This window comes from Harpia harpyja, chromosome 20 (genome assembly GCF_026419915.1).
Source record: "Harpia harpyja isolate bHarHar1 chromosome 20, bHarHar1 primary haplotype, whole genome shotgun sequence".
NCBI classification, from domain to species: Eukaryota; Metazoa; Chordata; class Aves; order Accipitriformes; family Accipitridae; genus Harpia; species Harpia harpyja.
In genome coordinates this window covers 15,248,125-15,262,205 of record NC_068959.1, presented here as the reverse complement: position 1 = coordinate 15,262,205, position 14,081 = coordinate 15,248,125, and positions in this window count along the sequence as shown.

The window sequence follows — 14,081 nt, the reverse complement described above, 5'->3', positions numbered from 1 at the left end:
GGAAACCATTATTCGGTGACATTTTATTTCAACAGCATTATCTCTAAAGAAAAAAAAAAAAGAAATGGAAAAAACGCTGAACACTTGCAGATCTGTCTGTCACACATTTCACTTACTTAAATAAGAGCCACTGACTGACAACAAGTAATGCCATTTTAAGGGAAATCAAAAGGCAGTAGACTAATATTATGCAGTTGTCTTCATCTGCAGATTTCCAGACTTTCGATATTTTAGAATGGTATCACTCATATAAGACCTACTCACTTTTTAAAAATACCTAAAATTTTGCCATTAATAAGCTACTTATATTTTGCACCTCAGCTAATGCTTGCTGTGGGATAGAAAGGTATCTGTGAGACATTTTTGATAAGGATGATCGATGAAGTACTTGATTACAAATGTCAACAAAAATACAGAAAAATCATAGTCTCGAAAATCCTTCTGTCCTCCTATGTTTCCTTTCACTAGTACTACTATAATTCAGCAGTTTCAATTCCTTGAAATTGTCTCCATTTTTGAGAAATACTGAATTATTTCAATTTTCTCCATTTGACATCTGAATAAACTGAAAAATAATCTGTGTTAGATTAATTGAAAACTGTCAAATGCTATCAGATTTCACATGCTACTCAGATGTTCTAAGAGATTAAAATTCTAACTCCAATTTATAACTCAAGTCAAATTAAACTGAAACTCAATGCATCTCAAAAAGTTCAAGAAACTCAGGTATTGTGCCTAAGCCTATAGATCAGGAAGAAAAAGTATGTGTGGCTCTGCCTATAACGAGCTCTTGCCTGTGGCAGACAGAACCCATAAAAGATTGATCCATTGTGAGAGATGGAGTTATCAGTCAAATTCCTTGGAAATGCAATTCTCAGCTTTGGTATGCGCCAGTTTGGGGTAGAAGTCTGGATTCTATGCTATGATTCAGGTCTTGGCAGGTAATGCTTTTCAGTTTACCTTTAGTTTAGTCATTTTAAGTTAGTACTGTTCATATAATGAGGCAGGCTAGTAACTTCAGACACCTCTAGATCTTCTCAATTAACTGCTTGCAGAAACTTGTTTAAGCATCTGCTTAGCTCTCATAAAGCACCTGAAGACATACCAGGTAAGTCAACCATCTACTAGAAATCTGCATAATAATTTAACAGTGCAAATGTTTCCAAAGGGAAATACATGTAGTATGACCAAAGTATTATGCAAATTTTGTTTTTACAGTGATTTAGCCCTGCCATAATATCTTATGCCATTATACAAGCAGCACATTAAGCCATGTCATTGCTCACAAAAGCAGGCAGGAGCTGGACCAGATATCCTGCAGCCTTAGCCTGAATGTATGGATGCCTTTGGGGCACACTACCTATTAATTTAAAATTCTGAAACTAATTATGTATGTCAGGGTGACCTCTTTCTAATCTACATTCATCACAGAACACAAGCCTTCTGTCTCCGTTGTTCCCATAATAAAATAGCTGTTGATAGACTTATATAATTGACTGTATCTGAAGTGGACTCATACCATGGTGCTACATTCAAATTGTATGTAATCCCAGCTGAATAAAGATAAGCAAAAATAATCCAACTATCTCAAGTAATTAACTTCTAAGGTTTCATAGTAACATTGGAAAAAAATTATTACCCATGATCCTAAAAACAATGTTGCAGAGTATATAGAAGTCACATTCACTGCCAAGCTAGCAAGAAATCATTTGCAAGATTTAAAGATGCATGTAGTGCAAGATATATTCACTCCTATTTATCTCACACATAGCTTGACTTGTTAGAGACACATAGATGAAATATGCACCTATACCTAGAAAGGCCCCTGAACTTGACACTGAGATTTTTAGAGGTGCCTAAAAGAATTAAGTACCTAATTCTCATTGATTTCTAAAGGAAACGGAGAAGAAAAATCCCAGGTAACACTTTAGTAAGAGGATAATTTTGTTAGAGCATGCATCTTCCACTGGACCTCCACCCACATTACAATGAAAAATAAACAGAAAAAAGAGCCGCCTTCTCCAGCCTGCCTTGGAAAACTCCTTGGAGTTGCTCTTAATCACATTAAGATAGGCCAAACTTACAAACAGCCCATTCATACGCCCAGCTCAGAATACTAACATGATGAAATCCCAACATCCTCAAGTTCCCTTTTCTTTGGCACTGTGATTTTCAGTGAGGCTTGTGATCAAGGGAATTCCCAATGATTTTAAAATAATTTAGGCAGTGCTTCTAAAAGCATCCAGCTCTGTACACCTGCTCACTTTGTAAGCAGTCCCACAAACTTAAGCCAAGCTACTCAGATACGTGTTCATAGGATCATGTTTCTACTGAAGTGAAGAGCTTAAAAAGGCAGCACTGGAAAAAAAAACAAACCCCAAACAACTTCACTGTATTGCATTTTTGAACAGCAAGATGAAATTGAAAGATCATCATTAAACAGAGATCTATCTCTGAAATATCCTAGCCCAATGAGCACATGTACTCTAAGGAGACCTCAAAACTGCAATACAGACTGAGGTACAGAATGCAATAAGCAATCAACAAAGCAAGCCTCATAATAATAATATGAGGAGACATGACAGATACATCTTTTTTGAGGCATATTGAATTTCTAGTGTTCAGGAACAGACAGTTTAGTGAGGCAAGAATTCATCTGCTTTTCCTCTTAGAAAAAAATCATGAGTACAGCTACACTACAGAAAACTGGAATAACACATTAAAAGATGTGAAAAAGATTCAGCTTAAAAGTAAAAAATATGTTTATGCTTGGAAATAAATATTAACTTCTATTGTAAGGAGTGCATCAGACCGATGTCTTAAAAATCACAAAAGCAGACTGTTCTGTATAAATGAGTTGCAATGAGAAGAGAAGGAGAAGGTAAACGCATTAACCAATCTGTGTGATACCATAAATATTTAATCAGTTAAAAACATTAATTTAACATTTAATCATCAGTTAAAAACATTAGCATTTTCAATAAATAGGTCAACATGAGCTCCTATGACAAATCTCTGAGCTATAACTGTAAACCAGCTACATGCTTGAACTAAACCAATGCTTTCCCGCTTCTATGTATCTTATTCACCAAACCAATTCTACCCTGCAGTAACATTATTCAGTTTCTCTCCTATTTACAGCCTGATTTTCCCCAATATTTATTTATGCTAATAATTAAATATTCAGACTTATTGTTTCACTGAAACTCATTCATTTGCACAATGGAGTGCTCCACTAGAACCTACCTCCTCTGGAAATGACGGACACTCCACTTTTTAAAGGCTTCATGCTTTTCTAGAATAGAAGAGACACTTCAGATAAACATGTTATTTGGCTCAACAAAGATGTAGCTGGATGAAGTTCTGTGGTATCTTGCACAGAGCATACTAGATCTAACAATCAGCTTTGGGGGAATATAGCCCATAGCTATGAAATAACTCCATAGGTCTAAAGACCTATGTTTGCCACTTCTGGTAAAGATGAGGGTTTTTTGACCTCACCTTCTCCAACAGATGCACTTGTACATCATTTCCAAATAAGGCATTCCCTTGAATACATTTTCTGCATGGGAGAACAAGCACATGTAACCAATTGCACTGCACTGCACTGCTGGTAGGATCCAAATACTATGGCAACAGATGCAGTGCAAGGACAGGACAGAACAGCATAGCATAGGAAGATGTTCTGTGCTATAGGCCTTAAAACCTGAGGAACCACTACTTTATGACTAAGGTTAATTTTCATACAGTTTAGTCGCATATTTTGCCCATTTGAAATGTCAATCACTAACATTCTAAGAAAATACGAAGAGATCACGTTTATTGAAAAACACATAAGAACTTTACCAAATGTAAAGCTGAGTTCCTGTAACAATACTACGAAATGGGACTAGTGAATCTGGGTTTACAAAATTCCCCATTTAGCTTCAGAAAAACCACAAAAGTCAACTATGCACTCCCTGAAGGAGTTACTCTGTAGAAGTCACTTTTGACATTTCATACTTAGTGGCATTTCCAAAAAACAAAAACATAGCATTTCAGAAAACGTTCACAAAATATCAAGTACTACAATACCTGAGCAAGTATTTCTTCAAAGGACCGGTCAGCTTATCCAATGCTTATTGTTTATATGCTTTGTATTCTTACTATAACTTCCACAAAAGATGCATTTCTTTGTGAGATTGCAGTGCTTTGGTTTTTAGACCTTCTATATGTAAATTTACACTTTTCTTCAGGCACAGTTTTACCTCCTTTGTCTGTTTGTGTGGAGGATTTTTTGTAAGGTTTTGGTTTTACCTCTGGAATGTTTGCACCATTGCCAAAGTCTATATATTTTCATCAGTTCTATACAAGCCTCCTTCCAGTGCTTTTCACCACTGCTGTGTCAGCAACAGTTCCAAATTACAGAAAAATTTCTAATTAGAAGAACACATTCTTATTTCTTTCATGACTGACAAAAACATTCCTAAGGAAAAGTGCAAGCAAATGATACATATGTCTGCGTGGGATTTTTGAAGTAATGGCTAAAGGACAGAAACGATCAGATCCTACAGACCTTTAAGATATCTAGATGTGCAACTTCAGAGCTGAAGTTTTGTTCTCATATTATGCAGCTAGGCTAGCAATGAAGAAGCTGAAATTCCAAATTGTGACGCATCCAGAAGTCACAACAGACTTACCAGTCTTCTGTCTACACTTTGGACATCAATATCCCTACTGAATCTCTCCGAAATTTGCTAATATACCAGACAAGTTCTAGTACGTAAATAATCTTATTATAACATTGATGGGTTGGTTCACTTCTTGCTAATATAATACAACAGTTGCTAATATAGAAATCATTATTAACACAATGGGAACATCATTAGCACAGAATAGTTTTAATTTATTAACAACCTGCTTCAATCTTAGCAATTCTGGTGTAATTTAAGCAATGCTCCCATTACAGTGGTGGATCATGTTTTCATTAATACAGCAAGAAAGCCATCAATACAAAAATTGCTTCTTCTGAATCACATTAGGTAATGTACTTATCATACTATCTAGGGGTTGATTTTAACCCACGTACTGAGCAATCCGGGAAGCAGCAGCTTCCAGTGGTGTCACCATCCCAATGTTCCCTTAGTGGCTTTTATTATCCTTCTGTGAAGAGTTCTGAATAATTTTTAAGACTGCACAAAAAAACCATTGTTTTCCAGGAAATATCTCTATATTACATGCACAATGTTGCATTTAGGAAACCCCAAAATGCACCTATCTCTTCTCATAGATAAGAGGTGACTCCTAAGAGATTTAGGAATGAAAGCCGCCTTGAAACTTACTAGAATTTGAGGTCCTGAGTAATTTGAATTATTTTTACATCTTTAAAAAAAAAACAAAAAACAAAAAACAAAACTAAACACATAAAGCATCTGTGCTCAGCTCAGCATTCAATGAAAGGCACATACTGGCAACCCCAAAGTTTTTCCCTTAACAGTAATTAACCTCCTATTCTCAACTTTACGTTACAGCAATGTTCTCTCCAAACATTCTGCGGCATACATCTACCATGACATATGATAGCTCTCCTCTGTAATTCCCTTCCAAAATCAATCCCTCATTCCTTGCACAGCTGTAGTCTAATAGTTTTGGGCTGTGTAATGTGAATACATGGAAATAATAGCATGAACTCTTCATGAAATGTGTCTTCACCTCAGAGTATTTGCATATATTTTCAGCACTTAGGAGTATACACTAGGCTAAGGAATGAGTCTTAATCAGCAAACTTAACTTTTTTTTTTTTTTTTAAAACAGAATTCTTTTGTCAACCTACTTTAAAACATGAAATGATGTCTATTCTGGTAAGAATTTTCTCCCAGAATTATCACTACCAGTGGCAAAACAGCATGGTAAGTCAGAACTTTACCATCCACAGTACGACAAAAAGGCACATCACCTTTCAGAAGCTTTCTCTGGTTCATGAGGCAAATATTTAATTTTGTCTATGGTAATGACAACACCCATGCACTGCAGACAGAACTAATCTGGACTTTACTATATGTAGTCCACCAGGGTATCCAGAGCTTCTTTGGGCTATTCCTTGTTTTTCTTCCCCTGTTCTCACTAGCATAATGCCAGATAACTTCTTAAATGAGATTTACATGGAATTCCAAAGTAGCAAGCGCAGTGATCATCAGGCATTTGCATTATATTGCATTATAATTGTACTTTTGAAAGGAGATAGAATAGTCATTCTCATCAGGAAATTAAAGAAACACCTGAACAGAACCTCTCTAGACAACTGATCTGTTGTGATTAGAATTCACTGCTGAATCTCTACATTTACTTCCTAGGACTTAATCCTGAAGTCCAAAGTTAAACTTCTAGGCATAAAGCTCAAGAGCATTCAGAAGTGGTTGCAAGGCTGTATCAGTCCCTTCAACTATCCCACTGATGATAATTCAGAAAGCCACAACTATTTTTCAAACTCTGTCACAAGAACTTCAACAGCTCTTAATGAATTGTCTATAGCACCTCTCTATAGCATTTGCACTTCTTTTGTTGCAAACTTAATTTTTTACTAATCAAGGCTAGGAGCTACATACCTACCTACTTCTCCATTAGCAAGTGACTGACGATTCCTAAAGTAATTACCATTACAGTCCTTTACAAAAAATAACAAAATGGGGATTTTGTCTTTTTCTTAAAATGGATAGTACTTTACAAGTTCTCATATAACTTTATGTAAGCCCTTGCAAGTGGGCATCTTGTCATCTCCTATAGGTAAAGATTGTCCCTACCTTTTTCTTTCAGTGTCAAAGGGCTTTTGTGTGTGCCCACTTGTTACAATCAGGCATAATTCTAGGTTTGTCAGTGAAGAGTGTAGAGCCTTGCAGAACATAACAGCTTATCTGTGAGTCGTGTGACTGATCCAGCTCCATCATTAACTTACACCTCCCACAGTACATACAGAGCCAATGCCATGCTCAACATATACCTACAGTTTTCTCACAGAAGACCATGGACTGATGCTTACAGTTTTGCTGAGTTTGAACTGTTTGGTGGAAACTGATCATGCCAAACATCTGCTTTGGCTTACTTTTGTTTATTTATTTTATTTAATATCAGTCAAAACAGTATCACATTCCTGGAAAACACACTTTTCCAAGAACAAAGTGGTAGGAAGAGACACGTTACTACTGGTGTTGAAATAAATCTGCTATTTTTATGCTAAGAAGCTTCAGAAGTACCTCTATGTTTCACAGTGATTACCTCACAATGAATATACACAAGGAGCTGTTTTACTATTGTGATTTCATAATTTCTGCTTGGTTTTGCAACTTTTAATGTTACAATGTATTTGTATACTTTACACTGTATGAGATGACACCAATCAAATGTAAGGTTTGAAAACAGATGTTAACAAATCAAAAGAAAAGCTAGTACTTTGAAAAAAAATCAAAAACTTCATATCACTAATAAGTAAGTTATGCCGAAGATTTAGTACATACCATAGGCAAGCCATATGCTTACACATAAATTACACAGCAGACTATACTTCTTTAAAGTTGCATTTTCTGCTGTAGGGGCTTGTGTAAGAGCTAGTTGGAAGGAAAGTATATTTTATCAATTTTTCCCTTCTTCCAAGACAGAGTAAGCCATTAAAAAAATAATTTCTTGAGCTAATTTGCAATGGTTCAAGTAGACCTGTATGCTGACTGGGAGTAGATTTTTTATATATCTACATTTTTTTTTTTTTTTTAAAGACCCTCCAAACAATATATTTTTCCTTGTAATCCACTATTTGTGATTCTGGGTGGACCATGTTATAAAAGTAGCAACAATCACACTTCTAGTATAGCCTGTTCACACAACATAAGACAGGTAGGAACACAGGAAAATAGGGCACTAGAGCTTATCGATGTACAGCTGTCAAAGCTTTTATTCATCTCAAGGTTTGGTGGTTTCTGGACAAATGCACTATGGTTGAAATCCCATTGCAGAAGTAAAGCTTTCAAGGTGAAATAGTATTTCATTTTCATTATGATGAAAGAAAAGAAGAAATGTCCGCAGTAGCAGAATGCCACAGCAATATGTTAAGACTGGCAATTTTGTGACACTGTTAAGTGTAAATAGAATGGTGTTCATTACTGTCTTTTCCCTTCCTCCTGATCCCCATTAGTTTCCTTTTCTTTCTCTGCACTCTTCCAGCAAACTGAAGTTATGAACAAGAAATGTTGCACCAAAAAGATGTGATTTTGAGGCATTATTCAGAACATCACTGCCTTCTCTGGAAATAAAAGTCATAGCTTTGTCTCAGGTACTTTATGAAGAAAGGCAGAAAATGGTGAAATAACCTTATTGTTACATATTATGCATAACAGTATTTTTACATATTAAAGAACCAAATCGCAACATTTTGTCTGGCGCAAATCAACTCTCTTCTGGAAGAAGGCTGCCCTCTGTCCTTAATCCTATAAATTTGTCACAACACTGTTCCCAGTACTGCTTTACTAAACATGAAAAGAAGCAGCTGAATCTTCACTGTAGTAGTAAAGCAGGGGCTCTAGCTGCCAGTACTCTACGTCCTTTGCATTTCAGTTAGCAGGGTCCTCTGCTGAACAACTGTCTGGAGGGAGCACTGCCAGACAACATGCATTTTATGACCGTATCTACCCATCAGGTTGGCACTGCAGGGCAGAAATAATCAACCAGCCCCAGTACTGTCCAGAACAAACTGGTAATGTGGAGAAATTCCCCCCCAAATTCCTCAAGAGAGAATTAGCATTATATATATTACAGAAAGCTCCCCAGATTTGACTGAAATCATGAACAGGAGGTCCACTACAGATACAGGAAGCACTTGCACTACGAAGTACATTTTTAAATCTGAACACCAGGCTTCCCAGGAGAAGCCAGTATTGGGCTATGTTAGGAGGGGGTAAAAAAAATAAGGCAGAAGGATTGTTAAGACAATTATTTTCTTACCTTTTCTCTCAAGCAAGAGGAAGGTCTTTTTAAGCTCTTGAAGAAGTTAATACAGAACTGCTTCTTCTGAAAAAGACGCAAACAGCTTTTAAAAAATTAAATAAAATAGGCTTTAAAGCCTTTATTTTCTTTCATATCCCAAGAACTGATCATAGTAAAGTGCTTCTATGATGAATTTCACCCATTTTTCTGGGTTTCATTTTAATCTGCCAAAACATTTTCTTTTGCTGTTTTAGGTTTAAGCAGATGTACCCGTGCTTTCTGGTTGTTAAGGAGATAAGGTTCAGGCAATTGTTTCTTTATTAGTTCTCTGTGTTCATAACTGTTGCTTGACCTATGTTTTCAAGTATTTGTTTTTCAGCTTATAACATAGTTAATTTGGTCACATTATACTGGTTCTGTTTCTTTGGTGGAGAACTGAAACATCAAACACACCCTTGAGTAAAATTCATGCATTGTCATTCATGCCTGCTCACATATGATTACATGCATTCACACAAAAACTGGTAAGTCCTGCTATTCAAACAGCCAAACATAAAAGCAATTAAAACAAAAGTAAACACACAGAGAAAATGTAACACCCCCCACCTTTACCCCAGCAAGAAATGTTTCCAGAGGCCCTTGTTGCAGATAGAGTGAATGTAAGTCTCATGAGCTTCTGAATCATGCTAATATACTTTGTTAGAATTATAAAATAGAAAGGAAGGTAATTAATAGAGTGAACCCACTGAGAAACAGCTCTCACTCACCATTCTTAGAAGCAAGGCATAAAGTCTGAACATAAGAAAATGAAGGAGAAACTTTCAGACATCCTAGGAGGAAAACAAGCAACATAACAAATCAGTACACACAAAGACCACTAGACAATATGGATTTGCTATCTCTCCATCATCAGCGGAGCAAATAAAGACATACATTGATGCATATCTTATTTTGGCTAGGCAGGATATGATGGGAAAAAAGGAAGAGTAGGGATAAGCATGGAGGGAACCATACAAAAAGATGTAGGCACTGAAGAAAGGATTTTAATTACGTGAGAAAAAAATATAAGACGTGGCCATGTTAGGGAAGGGCAGGGAAGTCAGTGGGAGGAGAGTCAGAGTCAGAAGGGCCAACTTCAAACCCTGTGGCTCCTGACCATAAATAAATTTATGACTCATTATACCAAAACTCCCAACCCAGCCTTATCAGGGATTATATTCAAAACTCAGTCATCAATAGATTCTTGTTTCTAGAGGAGGGAACCCGTGAGGTCCGAGGAAGAGAGAGAACTGAAATACCTAGCTAATAAAGTACCTCAATAATACAGTATCAGAGACCCTGTGGTAATCACTACAGTAGAAGGGAAGAGATTTATTCAGGGTAAAATCAACTGTTATCTTCCAAATAATGAAAATATAACCATTAGGAACAGAAAAGAAGTCAATGCAAAGGAAAGCAGGTTTATCCAAAAATCCTTCCCGGGAACGATGCCCTCACCCAGATTCAATGGAAGCGACCCAGGGCCAAACATGACATAAGGCAGGCGCAGCAAGGCTGTGCCAGTTGATCTCAGGATCCCATAAAGGTCCCCATTTCATTAAGCAGTAAAGAGTTCATTTAGTAGTATAGAGTCTGGCCTGGAGGATATCTGACCAGAAGCCGCCCCGGCCATCTGCAGAATCAGCCAGAAGTGGCTTTCTTGACATGGACTTCCCTGCTGTCCCTGTTTGGCTGCAAAAAAGGGGGGTTGGGACTGCCAAAACAGCTAGAAAAAGGCCTGTGACAGAGCTGGTGCCACCTACCAAACCCTGGGAAGGCTTCATGGTACAGAAAGCAGCCACCTCTCCTCCCTCACTACATGGCCACAGCCAGCCTAACGGGAAGAGAGGGCAACTCTGACCCCCCCTTCCCCTCCTTGCCTCCTCCCAGAGACTCATGGGAGTCTACAACACCTCTCCTTCCTACCTAATCTGATTTTATAACACATCACAGCTTCAAAGTACGCTTACAGTCCATTGCTCATCGTTTTGCAGAAAATTTTGGTATTTTTCATGACCTTCTGGATGACGTAACATGAAGTACCATTTCCCACACGCTGCTGAGGGGAGCAGCCTGCAGCAGGTCCTGCTCCCACCACAGCCACATGGCCTCTGCCTTCTCCTCAGCCCTGTCGTCTCCTCTCCCTCAGCAGGCAACTGCCTCTCATTACCTTTTCCCTCAGAAGAGGGTTACATTTCGGCCACAGCAGGAAGAGGGAGGCGCAGGACACCCTGAAAAGGCAGCTGGCCATTTCTCGACAGCGTGAGAGCCGCTGCCCTGACGGAGGGCATTAACTGCCCCCTCAGGCTGCAGGCCGCCCGCCAGCACAGGGCCTGGCCGTGCCTCCCAGCCACCCCTGGGGCAGGCGCAGCCTGGCAGAAGGCAGGAGAGCTGGGGAAGGCGGGATTGTCCTGAAGGGCTGCGCGGAGGGAAGGAAGCCCTGGGCCTTGCTCGGGGCCGCCAGGCGTGAGGAAACCTCGGGGGACGCGCTTGGGTACGTGGGGGCAGGGGATGGGATTGCACCCTGGTTTAGCTAGGTTTCTCTAATCTACTTAAATTCAACAGTATCGTTTTTCTCTCTGTCTTTACCACGCCCCCATTTATTTTTGCACATTCCAATCATTGGGCGAGTTTTGCGTCTCTGCTATGTGAGAGGAACAGAAGGAGGGGTAGCACTGCACCAGTCTCAATACAGGGCCCTGGCATAAAGACATTATGTTCACAATAGTGCACAAATACCTGGGAACACATTAACAGTTTGAAATATTCACTTAGGCAGCAGTGAAAATGGCGCCCCAGACATTGTATTTCTTGGCTGTAGTCAACAGTTTATGGCACCCAAATGTTTATTGCTATACAGGAAAAAGAAAAAAGAAAAAAAAAAAAAAAAAAGAATCTATATCATTCCCGTCAAACACTGAGAGCCCTACAATATCACTGCACTGTATTATTAATGGATGGAGATTAATTGCTTGATGTTGCAATTAAATTTGGGACAGCTTTTCATTGATCTGAGAAAAGCAAAACACTTAAAATGGCAACAAACTGCATCTCCAAGACACAAGAAACAACTCTGTTCCTAGGCAAGTTTGTCTCTGACCTCTTGGATACATAGTAAAGGATAAGCCTAAAACATCTGCTGCAAGATAGGCTTCAGAGAAATCTAATTAACACCACGTCCAGGAATGATGAGAGCAGATGTATCCTGGATAAAGTTACTGACAGGAGATCACTTTGTTATACCAACACAATTTTAGCTTGGAAAGAAAAAGGTTTGGAAAAGTCTTCATTGAAAAAAACATGTAAGATTTAAATGACAAATTATTGCAAAGGAGGAAGAGAATCACATATTTAAAAAATAAAAAATTACACACAGAAAAAGAAGCTGAGAGGAGGGATCCCATCCTTACTTACACCAGACCTTGCAACTGTGAAGGTTAATATATTAAAAAATAGCTGGAGACATCCTAGTGAACAGACTACTGCACTGAGCTGATATGAATATTTTAGAGCCTGCTGATGGTGTTCACTGTGAAAAAAGCCCAAATAACGGCCTTAAAATACTGACAGCAGATATCAGCGTCTTTTCTCCCTACATTCAGCAGCAAACCAAGCTGAAAAACAGCTTGGAATCTGCATGAGTTCATTGCTAACATTGTTCAGGATAAGGTCACTGCAATCTACAATAAACTGCTCTGTCACCTAAAGAAGAAGGAACCCCATACTTTTTTTTTTTTTTTTTTAACACTGCCGTTTTACAGCTTTGCAGCCCCCTTAAATAAAAACAAACTCAGACCCATTTTTGAGTGCAAGAGATTAATCTCTCACTGTTGCATTTATAGCATACCCTTTAAGATGATTTTCACTGTATTGATTGGCATTACCCAAATCTATTTCATTGCCTCCTCAAAGGATTGAACTCACAGAGGGAGATAAACAAAAAATACCAAGTTCATGATGTTTAGAACCATTTCTCAGCATCTGTGCTGCCTCTCTTCTCAACCACCTTTTGCTGATAGGCTTTTCAGAGTCATTTTCAGAATGACTGAAAAGATGCAATAGCAGCCAGGTTTGCTCTAAGTTTTGTGATATGTGTCTGAAAGATTGATGTTTTGATTAAGAGAACCTTGATTGAATTTTCTGATAGAAAATTGTTCGTAAGCACATGTGCCCCTTATTTTTTGATTGTAGGTTGGTTTTCATGCTTACAGTGGGACACTATATGTAGAGGAGGAAAAGAATGGAGATGCTAAACCCAGGCAGCGCTCAGACATGTCATGGTTAAATGGTAGGAGGCAGCACAAAACAAGCTGGCAGGCTCAGGCGTTCATTTTAGTGCCAGCTTGGACAACAGTCCTCCTCCTTGATCAGAGTTCACAGGTTCCCATAAATAACAAGTGATTTCATTGTACTGTCCACTAAATATTTTACTTATGACAGGTCATGTTTCAGGAATGAAAACAGATATAACAGATCACAAGTAACATGCTCATTCATTTTGACTTACAATTAAAAAATTGTCACCTCAGTGTTACTAAATGGTTCCAAGGAGATTGATTTTTTCAGGTTTTTTTTTTCAAGTAGAGGCATGTACTAGAACAATCTTTTGATCACATATTTATGGAGTAACTAGTGTCTAGTGGGTAGAGAGGAAGCTGGCAATGAGGCTTCCTGAATTTTACTTTTAAGCTCAGCCATTGATCTTTATGTTGCTTTTGGCAAGTCACTTTTTGTATTAGAGTTGATCTAAGCATAAAATACTGTAAATAATGCAGGTGTGCTGAAGTCTATTTAATCTCTGTAAATCATTTTGCAAGATTTAAGCAAAAAAGATGTCCAAACACTACTGTGATGGGAGAGATATAAAATCCCAACTGGACTAGAAAACCCAGTACTGTGTCTATTGAGGTTTCAAGGGTCGGTCTCAAAACAAGAAATTTTCAATTATCATTCGCATACTACTTGCATCTCCCTGATTTCTTTCATTAAAATGTTTCCTTCAGTCACTGACAAAATGACAGATTCTGTTAAGTGCTAATGGTAAGGACAGGTGATTTTTTTCTTTTTTAGTTTCATGCCTGATTTTCCATCAA